The sequence below is a fragment of the Elephantulus edwardii genome, unplaced genomic scaffold (assembly GCF_000299155.1).
Source record: "Elephantulus edwardii isolate Elephantulus edwardi_28Jun2011 unplaced genomic scaffold, EleEdw1.0 scaffold00039, whole genome shotgun sequence".
NCBI lineage: Eukaryota > Metazoa > Chordata > Mammalia > Macroscelidea > Macroscelididae > Elephantulus > Elephantulus edwardii.
In genome coordinates, this window is record NW_006399789.1 from 5,886,780 (window position 1) to 5,897,604 (window position 10,825).

Consider the following 10,825-nt stretch of genomic DNA (forward strand, 5'->3'; position numbering starts at 1 on the left):
AGAGCCTGCACATCTGGCTGGCTCTGCTGATGTGCTATTCCAGTTGGTTTTGGATAATTTTCAGCAGAATTTTGCTTGCATGTAATAGTAATGATATTGTTTGTTAATTTTTGCACTCTGTTGGGTCACCTTTCTTTGAAATGGGAATAGATATAGAGACAGAGATATAGATTAGATAGATAGATAGATAGATAGATAGATAGATAGATAGATAGATAGATCTTCAGCAATATTTTGCTTGTATGTGATATTAGTGATGATGTTTGATAACTTCCATACTTTGTAAGAGCATCTTTCTTGAGAATGGGAAGAAATATGTTTCTCTTCCAGGTAATTCTGTTCCAGGTAATTGTTCTCTAGATTCCTTGGCAAAACTGGTGAGTAGATCCAGGGCTGTATCTGTTTGTCGAAACATGTTCATTGGTATTCCATCAATTCCTGAGGCCTTGTTTTTTAACCATTCCTTCAGAGCAGATTGAACTTCTTCCCAGGTTAACATGTTTGTGTTGTTGTGTGCTCTCCAGTCAGAACTGACTAATAGCTCAGCCCCCCAGTACTTTGCTTGTATATCTCAGCCACCACCTGGCTGGGGTGGCTGGTGTTCTCAAAGAGGTCCCCGGGCAGGATCTGCCAGTGGTCAAACATGCACTGCGGCAAGGTCTGGCCACCAGTGTTGGACCTCAGGTCAGCTGTGAAGCCAAAGGTCTCGTTGATGGGCAAGTAGGACTTCACAACAAACATGAGGGTGCCAGCCACCTGGGACTCCTTGAAGACGTGCCCTCTCTTCAGGACACCAGAGATGCCACTGGCCACTTGCTCAGGACACTACATCTCCACCAGGTAGATAGATTGGCTCCATGAGGCCTTCGGCACACTAGCATAGAGACAGTGCCAGGCTGTGGGGATAATCCGGCCACCACCATGCAGAATCACATCATAGACATAGAAATGCACCCCCAACATGTTCTCCTCACACATCACCTCCTCCTTAGTGGTCCACGGGAAGCCAGCCACTACACTGTCCTTGATCTTGCTGAGGTACTGCACACCCTTGGTGACATTGGTGAGGATGTTGGGGCCGGTGCAGTCGGCCTGAAGCACCAGATATTGTGAGCCTCAGCCACATCCCCTTATACTATTATACTTCTCAGCCAGGTAGCAGACCCGCTGCTTGAGCTCCTGCCGGGCGGACACCTTGCCCTTGTCGATGTACTTGGCTAGGCCGTCAGGGAAGGGCCATGCCTTCATGTACAGACGGTTGTGCTTATTGGGGACTTGGAAGGGCACAGCACGTTGGATTCCTCACTGACGGTCTCCTAGTAGACCACAGGGTTGGAATTCTTGATGGCGATGCAGGTGTGGTCCTCCTCCTTCAGGCAGATCTCCAGGTGCAGCTCCTCAGCCCCAACGATGGTGTGCTCACCTGACTCCTTAGTGATGCACTGCACTATGAGACCTGGCTTGGCCAGCCACCACAGGCCCTCCACCAGCCTGGGCAGGTCGGCAGGGTTCTTGGCCTCCACGTGGACCCTGCTCACAGGGCTGATGCTGAACTTCATGACACACATGTTGTGGGTGTGCTTGAAAGTGACAATGGTGCTAGTCTGCAGCAGAAACTGGTCCACACCCACTAGATGCACAATGCTACTGCATGGCACGTCCTACATGGGCTCGACATAGCGGCCCATCATCAAGATCATCCTCTGGATCGGCTTCAGAAAAAATCCTCCTTCTTCCCAGGGGTGTAGTTGGGCCCCATGATCTTGACCTTCAGGCCAGTGGACATAAGCCCAGAGAAGATCTGTTCAAAGGCATAGAACTGACCTTTGTCAGAAGTTGGCACCATTTTGGAAATGAACATCATCAGGGGACCTTTAGGCTCACAGCTTTTAATACCCACGGTGGCCTCATCATCAGGGTGTCCCCTCTTAGAGCAGATCACAGCTGTACCTCAGGGCTGTCACAGGTGAGGGCAGGTGGATGGTGATAGTCTTCAGCAGGGCATCCCCAGTGGGCAGCCAGCAGCACATCACAGCTTGCCCTCCCTGTCCTTGTCTTCACTGTCCAGCTTTATGTCCAATGTCTCAATTAGGTTTGCAGTCTCCTCTTTCATGAAGTTCATGATTGCATCAAACACCTGATGATGGGGTCCAGGATGAGCTGCCAGAATGTCCAAGGAAGCTTCTTGCTGAACTTGCCATTGGTGGAGTGAAAATAACAGTCACCCCAGAGCTTTTTCATCACACCCTTCACTTTCTTGGCCCACTCAGCAGGCCCCTAGCTGGCCCTCTCCATTGGCAGTGAACTTGGCAACATGCATCTCAACAAACTGCTTGAGAGTGAAGGCCCAGCCATAGAGGCCAGACCCAAAGCCAACAGCACCCAGGGTGGGGTCAACCATGCTGTTTCCCATGGGGCCACTCTAATCTTCACCATAGGTAGAGATGATGATGTTGACATTCTCTACAACGCTCTGGAAGGTCTGGTAGAGCTCCTCAAGCTCCAGCTGCGATTCAAGCAGGGCCCGGTCCATCTTGTTCATCATCAGTGAAGGCTTGATGTGCTCGGCGATGGCCTGCTGCAGCACCTTCTCAGTCAGTATGCAAACACACATGCAGTCCACCACCACCACCACGGCCCTGTCGATGACCTGGGCAGCTGTTACCTCAGAGGAGAAGTCTATGAGCCTCAGTGAGTTAATGAGATTGATAAGAAAGCCAAAGCCGTTCTTGCTCTGCTTGATGAAGTTCAAGTCGTTCTCGGAGAGCTTGTAGTAGAGGAAGATGTACCTTCTTGAACAACAGATGATGATGATGATGATGATGATGATGATGATTTGAAACCTTGCCCTAACCTGTACCACCCTCATGATCTCCACCTTGCTCAAGGCCATTGTCACAGTCATTGTTTCAGTCCATTTCATTGAGAGTCTTCCCCTCTCTGACCCACCACCTCACCCAGCATAACGTCTCTTTTTGAGAAACCTCTTGGCAACATGCTCAAAGAATATGAGGCAAAGTTTTATCATCCTTGTCTCTACGGAGCACCCTGGCTGCAAGTCCTTCAAATAAGACTTGTTTATTCTTTTGGCTGTTCATAAGATATTTAGGAATCTTCACCACCACCATAATTAAAGACAGCAATTCTTCCTCAGTCTTCCTTATTTGTTATCCACTTTCAGATGCCTGGGAAGTCATTGAACAGGTCATGGCTTAGATCAGGTGCAGTGTAGTCTCCAAACTGGCATCCTTGCTCTTTCAGACTTTGAAGAGATCCTAGAGAGTGAAATTCAACCTGTGTTTTAATTTCTTAACTGTTTCTTTCCTACCATGAATGTTGACTGTGGATTCAAGTAAAATCAAACCTTTGAGAATTTAAATCTTTACTCCATCTATCATAATGTTGCTTATTGGGGAGGAGTTTTATTTTCTTGATCTTGAAATAAAAACCATATTAAAAGTCGTCGCCTTTCATTTTCTTCTATATATCACTTTTATAAATCGATCAGTCTCTCTCTCTCTTCTATATATTAATATACAATTTTAGAAACCACTCATAAATATCCTGAACTTAGATCCAAAACTCAGTTCTATACATGTAGAACTAAGAACTCTGGTGAAACTGTGGTTATGGCATTTGGCTACTAACCAAAAGCTTGGTGGTATATTCAATATTCTTCCTAAATATTCGTTTGAAAAGTATCAATTCTTCTTAGATCTTCCTTTTTTATTGCCTAAATTGTGCTGTTTCTACTTCTCTAGTAAACCTATCAAAAAGGAAATGAGCACTATCTGGGAACTGGCACTTTTTCTGGGAACTATATACTGTCTCCCCAAATGACCATGTCTCTGAAGGACCACACTATACCATCACATCACAAACCAGTCACATCTCATGCTTCACAAACCAATCATACAACACACATTGCAAAGCAGCCTTTCAATACACTCCTCTAGACTTTTACATGCTGTCAGTATCAGTCTTGCTGCTCTATGGTTTGGAGAGTTCAAATTAAAATGATAGATGCTGCTTCTTTCTTTTTGTGAGTCAATAACCCTGTTCTTTATGTTTTCATCCTAACCTACCAGAACAACATTTGATCAGCTCCCCTGATTAGCTTTGTGTTCGCCTCATAACCTCTCCATAAATCTAAATTGATCTGCCTCCCCTCCTCTGAGCAACCTGGTCTGCAGATGATCCTGGAGTTGTTCTGCTTTCTTTTTGACATCCATCACCATTACATCACTTGCCCCAGGCAGTGGACAGATCATTTCCTTGTTCTCTTTCTCAAATAAAAGTTAAAACCCCCCTCGTAATTTCCCACCATATTTTCCTATTACTGAGTTTTATATCCTTTTCAAGTCTCAGCTCATTCTGGGCGGCAGCCTTCAGAATGCCGTAAGCTCATAATTGTATGCTAAGAAGGTTTGACCCCAAACCATGAATACAAGGATCACTAAAAAGTAGAATGTAAATTCCAGCATCAAGAAGAAATGTATTTTTCTCCTTTCAAGAACTGGTTGACCACCTGGATGTTAAATTCAAAAGACATTACATATGGCATCACCCTTCCCTGAATTCTCTTGTTATGTAAATATTACTTTCCTCTGTTTAGTGTATTAAAAAACCACCCCACACCAACCCCTCAGAGATCAAGGTTATGAGTCACACCTATAGATTCTGAGTTCAAGTTGAGGGCTCAAGGAGCTGTGGAAAATTATGGTCCTGTTTTTCCCCCCCAGTGTTTAACTGGAAAAGTCCCCACGGCAACTCTTTGTAACTGAGGAATGAAAAGAGTTTTACAGTCACAGCTACCAATAGTGATCCTATTCTTCCAGGACTCTGGATCAACAATAAGAAACTCCACCACTGTTCTACTGTTTCTAAATACAATGGATAGGAAAAGCCTACTCATTATACAAGGAAGTGTTTGGTTCCAGAAAATACTGCTGTTACTAATGTTTCTGATTCCTTCTTACCAAAAGCCATATTCAAAACTCAAGGGCTTGGGGATGATGAGTCACTTGTTGTTGTTGTTAGGAGCTGTCAAATCAACTACAACTCATAACAGCCCTCTGAACAACAGAACTAACCTTGGCCCCATCCTCTGCCATTCTCACTCTCTCTGATAAGCTCAAACCAGTTGTTGCAATCACTGTGTCAATCTACCTTGTTGAAGGCCGTCTCTTTCTTTCAGCCTCTACTCTTTCCAACATGAGGTCTTTTTCTAAGAACTGGCTCATCTTGACAATATGCCTGAAGTATGTGAGACTAAATTTTACCATCTTTGCCTCTAAGGAGCACCCTGGCTTCATTTCCTCTAAGACAGACAGAGCCATTCATTTACAGGGTCACTCCTGCAGGTCAGGTCATTGACAGTTCTTCAATGAATGAGAATTCCACATAATCATTTCAGCTGATAAATGAAAGTGTTGGGGAGATGACTCCAGGAGTTCATGGCCTCTGTTCCTCAAATGTAAGGTTAGAAGGATGTACATACTGAAGACCCTTCTACGTCTAGCTGTTAGTAGTAAGCCGTAAGTTCTTCATTTCATAGTTGCTGATAGAATTTTATCTCCCTACCTTCCCCCATTCCCATTTGACCCTACTCCTGGTCTTCAGAAAGCTCAGGTGGCCTAGTGGGCAAGGAGTTGTGCTGCCAATCCAAAAGTAGAATTCAATCCAATTTGAATCCACTAGCTGCTCTGAGGGAGAAAGATGGGCAATCTCCTCTCATGTGATTTACAGCCTCTGAAAATCCCCTGGAGGGCCAACTATCAGTTCTGACTCAGTGGCAATAACTCTGAATAATGACCTTTATTCCCTTTAAGATATAGATAAAATCCTTTTTCCAATTGGTTTTCTATGGACATTTTCCAATCTATAGAAAGGAAATGGTTTTGTTGTGGTGTTTTTAGTTTTGGTTTTGTTCTTTTTTTTTTTTTTTCCCAAGGGCTTGGCCTTCTTCTCTGACCCAGAATCTGGTCTGCTGGCTGGGAATCCAGGTGTTAACAAGGTCATGATGAATACCTAGACATTCTGGTCTCATGTTGAGTAATCAAGATCTTTTCTTTTCCTTCTTATTTATCATTTTTACTGAAATATAATAGTCTACATGCAGGGAAGGGCATAGTGACGTTAGCTCTGCCTGTGGCCATGATCAAAGGAACAAAAGCTTTCTTGGCCTATGCCTTCTTTTTTTTTTATTTTATTTTAATTTTTGTGTGTGTGTGTGTGTGTGTGTGTGTGCGCGTGCTTGTACCGTCAAATCAGATCTGACTGGTACAGGAGGAGATTGTCCCTCCTTCCTCAGCAGAGCATCTGGTGGATTGGAACTGTGCGCCTCTGGGATTGTAGTTGCAGTTCCTTGCCACTAGGCCACCAGAGCTCCCCCGACCTATGCCTTCTTCATGTTCTGTGCTATGACGGAGTCCACTGTGGCTCATTCAAACTCATTGGAGATATTCTTCATTTTCATTGACCCCTTGATACTGCAAAAGGTGTCTTTTTCTAGTAATCTGTCTTTCCTCATATCCAAAGCGAGCAAGTAGAAGTCTTGTCACCATCACTTCTAGGCTTATTCTGACACTATTATTGCTTCTAAGATTGATTTATTAGTTCTTTTGGAAGTCTATGCTACACTGAAAATTTTTCTCCAAAGCCACATTTGAACCAATCATTTCTCTTTTTTTTTCAACCTTTTTTCCCCCTCTATCTTTTTATTTTCAAGCTTTCAATCATAAGCACTAGACCATTGTTTGTTGATTGTTTGTTAATTTTGTTATGTGCTGGGGGCTCTACTATGACTAGTAGCAATCCTGTGCACAATAGCTCTGAACCCTGCTCTATCCTGAGCCAATCTCCCCGTATTTTTACACACACACCCTCATTACTCCAGTTATTGTATCAATCCACCTCACCCTGGATCTTCTTCTCCTTAGCTGTTCCTCAACCCTTCCAAGCATGATATCCTTCTCCAAGGACTGGTCCCTCCTGGCTACATGCCCAAACTATTGAGACAAAGTCTCAAAAATCCTTGCCTCCAAGGAGTAGCTCCATTTCACCTCATCCAAGACAAACCTATTAGTTCTCTTGTTGGTCCATGGTATGTTCAATACTCTTCTCCAGCACCACAACTCAAAGGCATCAATTCTTCTTCTGCCATCCTTGGTCATTGTCCAGCTCTCTGATGCAAAGCAAGTAATTGTGAATGTCATGGCTCGGATCAGGCACACCTTTGTCTCCAGACTAACATCCTTGCTCTTCAGCACTCTGGAGAGGTCCCTGACAGCAGATTTTCCTATGCAATTCATCTTTTGATTTTCTGACTGGTGGTGCGAGGAGTGTTGATTGTGAAATCAAGCAAGCTGAAATTGTTAAGAGTCTCAATCTATTCTCCACCTATCATAATGCTACCAAATTGGCCCACTGGGGACAATCTTTGTTTCCTTGATGTTGTACTTCAATCCATATTGCAAATGTCTTTGACCCTCTGCAGCCAATCAGTCAGAAATTCCCTTCCTTCCCTGCTCCAAACCGTGTTTCTCCTCCTTGATTAGGGGAAATAGTAGCATGTCTTCTCCCTGCATGGATTTATTTAGCCTATATTTTATCTGTATGTCAATGGGCTGTCTGGCATATTGTCTTTTATGTCTGATTTCATTTTTTTAACATCACGTCTGTGGAATTTGGCTATACTGTTGCATATAGTAGTAAGCTGTTCATTTTCATTGCTGGACAGTGGTACTCCTCTAGTGGTGATGACTATCGTGTGAGGTACTACAACCAAAAGTCTCTAGTCTCTGGTGGTTCAGTCCCCAGTGGATCTTTGGGAGAGTGATGGGCTGTTGCCTCTTATAAAAGAATCTGGCTGTGGTCATTCTCAGTCAGACCAGGTTGAAGGCTATGAGTTTGGGTTTTTACTTTGGTTTGAGTGGTCTATTGGCTCAATATCCACAATTTACTTACCCATTCTACTACTGGTGTGCATTGGGTAGTTTCTAGTTTGGGGCTCTTACAAATAGCACTTCTGTGAATGTTCCTTTAGGGACATTTTTTAGGTGATGATATATATTCATTTCTGTGGGGCAAACACCTAGGAGTTCAATTATTAGTCATAGGGTATGTAGAGGTGCTATATGTTCACTTTAGTCAACACTATTGTCATTGCTTCTTCTTCCTCCTGATTCATTCTCTTCTTCTTTTTCAAGCACTATTTTTTCACCTTTTTAAACAAAGTAGTACTCGTGCCTGCAGGTCTCACAACAAGGTGAGAATATAAAAAGGATAATCCTCTACTGTTTTGATTGCCAAAACTGAACCTGCCTCTGTCTAAGGGCTTTAGCTATGCTCATGAACCAGACTATCGACCTTCTGCTCTGTGTCTTTGACATCTAAGTACAGTGTAAAGAATAAAGGTCTTCTGAACCTGGTTTTCCCTCTGCTTGTCCACTGACTCCTGCTTTAGCCTGGAAGAGCCTGGGAGCTCAGCCTTGCTGCCTAGCCTAAAGATGAGATCACTACTTCCTTAATGCACAACAGAAATCAGGGATGTGGCTTCACTAAGACATTCAAAGAGACGTGAAGGGAAATACCACATGGAACACGATTATTACATGATGTGATGTCACCCGGAGCCCAGCCAGCCCAGCCTTGTCCTCTAAGCCCCTTACAGAAAAGACTTCCTTCCTGGGCCCAGTCTTGATCCTTGCACAGTCCTCTCTTCCTCCACCTGAAGGCCTGGTGTTCTGGTTCCCATCCTGTGCTGCCCTGGGGTAGAGCATGGAGAGCCCAAGGAAAACACTTCAGAACAGCTTCTTTTTGCTCCTTTTCCTGGTGAAGATGGGCAGAGTGTGGTTTAGGTTTCTCTTCTTGAGTCTGAGCAGTTGAAGACAATTTTCTCCTAAAAACCAGTCTGGTACAGTTCCAAATCCAGGGTATCTAACATTGGTTCCCATGTCCATCTTTTTTCTTGTTCAATAACCTTGAGTAAATTACTCAACTGTTGTTTCCTTATCTTTATCATCTGTAAATCAAGATCACTAACACTTGTAGCACTTATCTGGTAGCCTCGTGGTAGAGAGTAATGGTACCAACACAAAGGAAGACAGTTCAAATCCACCAGCTGCGCCACGGGAGAAAGATGGGGAATCTCTTTCCACACAATTTATAGCCACTGCCTTTGAAACCCAGTCGAAGGTCAGCTGTGAGTCAGCTCCAACTCAATAGCAATGAGGTTTAGTTCATTGGAGAACTTCTCACCCAGAGTTAGGTCCCAGTCAAAAATCAAACCCACTGCCATGGAGTTCCCTGAGACACAGGGGGACCTTCTGGTGAGTGTTAAAGGCTGTCAATCTTAATGAATGCATGTTGTTTCGTCTTTCTCTCCTGCAGTGTTGGTGAATTCGAACTGCAGAACTTTTGATTAGCATCCCAACACATATGACCAAGAGTTCTCCAAGCTGCTAACACTGTTCAGGACTTCACATATCAATCACCACATCCTCATTTTTGACCTTTTGGCCACTAGTGTGGGACTTGACTGCTCAGAATACTCGCCAAAAGTTCAGAGCTCCCTAGGACCTTGTAGACATCCCTCATGATTGGCAATCATTCCTCCCCCAGGTCTGATTACTTAGATAACTCATAGAACTCACTGAAAAGTCTATATCAACAATTATTTTCTTTTAGCGTAAGAATACAAATAAAGTAATACAGTGGGGTAAATTCAGAGTGGGTTCCCACCATTAAACTACCCTCTCCCCAAAGGGATGAGCTATACCCCACCCCCAGGCATCTGTGTCTTTCATCAGCCAGGAAGGCCACGGGGCTTCCCTGTCCAGAGCTTCTACTGGGGCCTTCAAGGTGCAGGCATGAAGAATTATGCCCCTCTCCCCTGAGGTCAGCTAACATTTCTCAGGTGGACTTTCTGGTCTGGCCAGCATTCTCCCAAAAGGTACCTCATTAGCATAAACCCTTAGATGTGGTCTGGAGGACTTATCAAAGGCACTTCAATCCCTGGGAAATTCCGAAGTTTCATAGGTTATCTCTTGGGAACCAAGGACAAAGATCAAATTGTTCGGGTAAAAGTTAAATTCTTTGCTCTACTGCACTTCATGCCATTGGTGCTGCCAACTGTATGCTGGCTACATACAGAGAACTTAAAATTCCTCTACACTGACTCAAAGTTCAAGCTGCAGGAATTCCCACTACTTCTTAGTTAGCCCTACAAATCGGTAGTTTGCGAGGATGGTAAGACAGTCATGCACACTTTGAACATGTTGTCAGAAGAGACAGTCTTTGGAAAATGGTATCATGATGGGAAAGGTGGAGGGAGGGTCAGCGAAAGAGAAGAAGACCCTCAAAAAGATGAATTGACACTGTTGTTGTAACAATAGACCCAAGCTCCTTGGCGATCATCAGGATGGCATAAGATAGGACAAGGTTCAGCTCTGTTGTTCATAAGGTCCTTAGGAATCTTAGTTGGCCCAATGCCACATAACAACAACACATGTAGTATATTTCACTTTACTGTCTATGCTGTGGAAAATTCTTACCAGAGAACTTTTATTTTAAACTAATTTTTTTTCCTCTTTCTCTCCTTTCTTTCTTTCTTTCTTTCCCTTTTCTTTCCAGTTCTTAATGTTTCTTTTTTTCTTTTCTTGGAACTTGGTAAAAATGATATTTGTAGATTCTTCTGGCTTTAGCCCAAAGATAATAACAGCCCCCATCTTTAAGTGCACTTATGACACCATGCTATCTGCTCTTCAGTGATTACCTCATTTAATCCTTTGAACAGCCATGTGAGGTAAACACTGCTAGTCTT

The 10,825-nt window shown here is 43.7% G+C and overlaps 1 pseudogene; it reads right to left on the minus strand.

Moving 5' to 3' along the window:
• Positions 1-534: 534 nt before the first annotated feature.
• Positions 535-5,243, minus strand: LOC102859792 (annotated as a pseudogene).
• Positions 5,244-10,825: the final 5,582 nt, after the last annotated feature.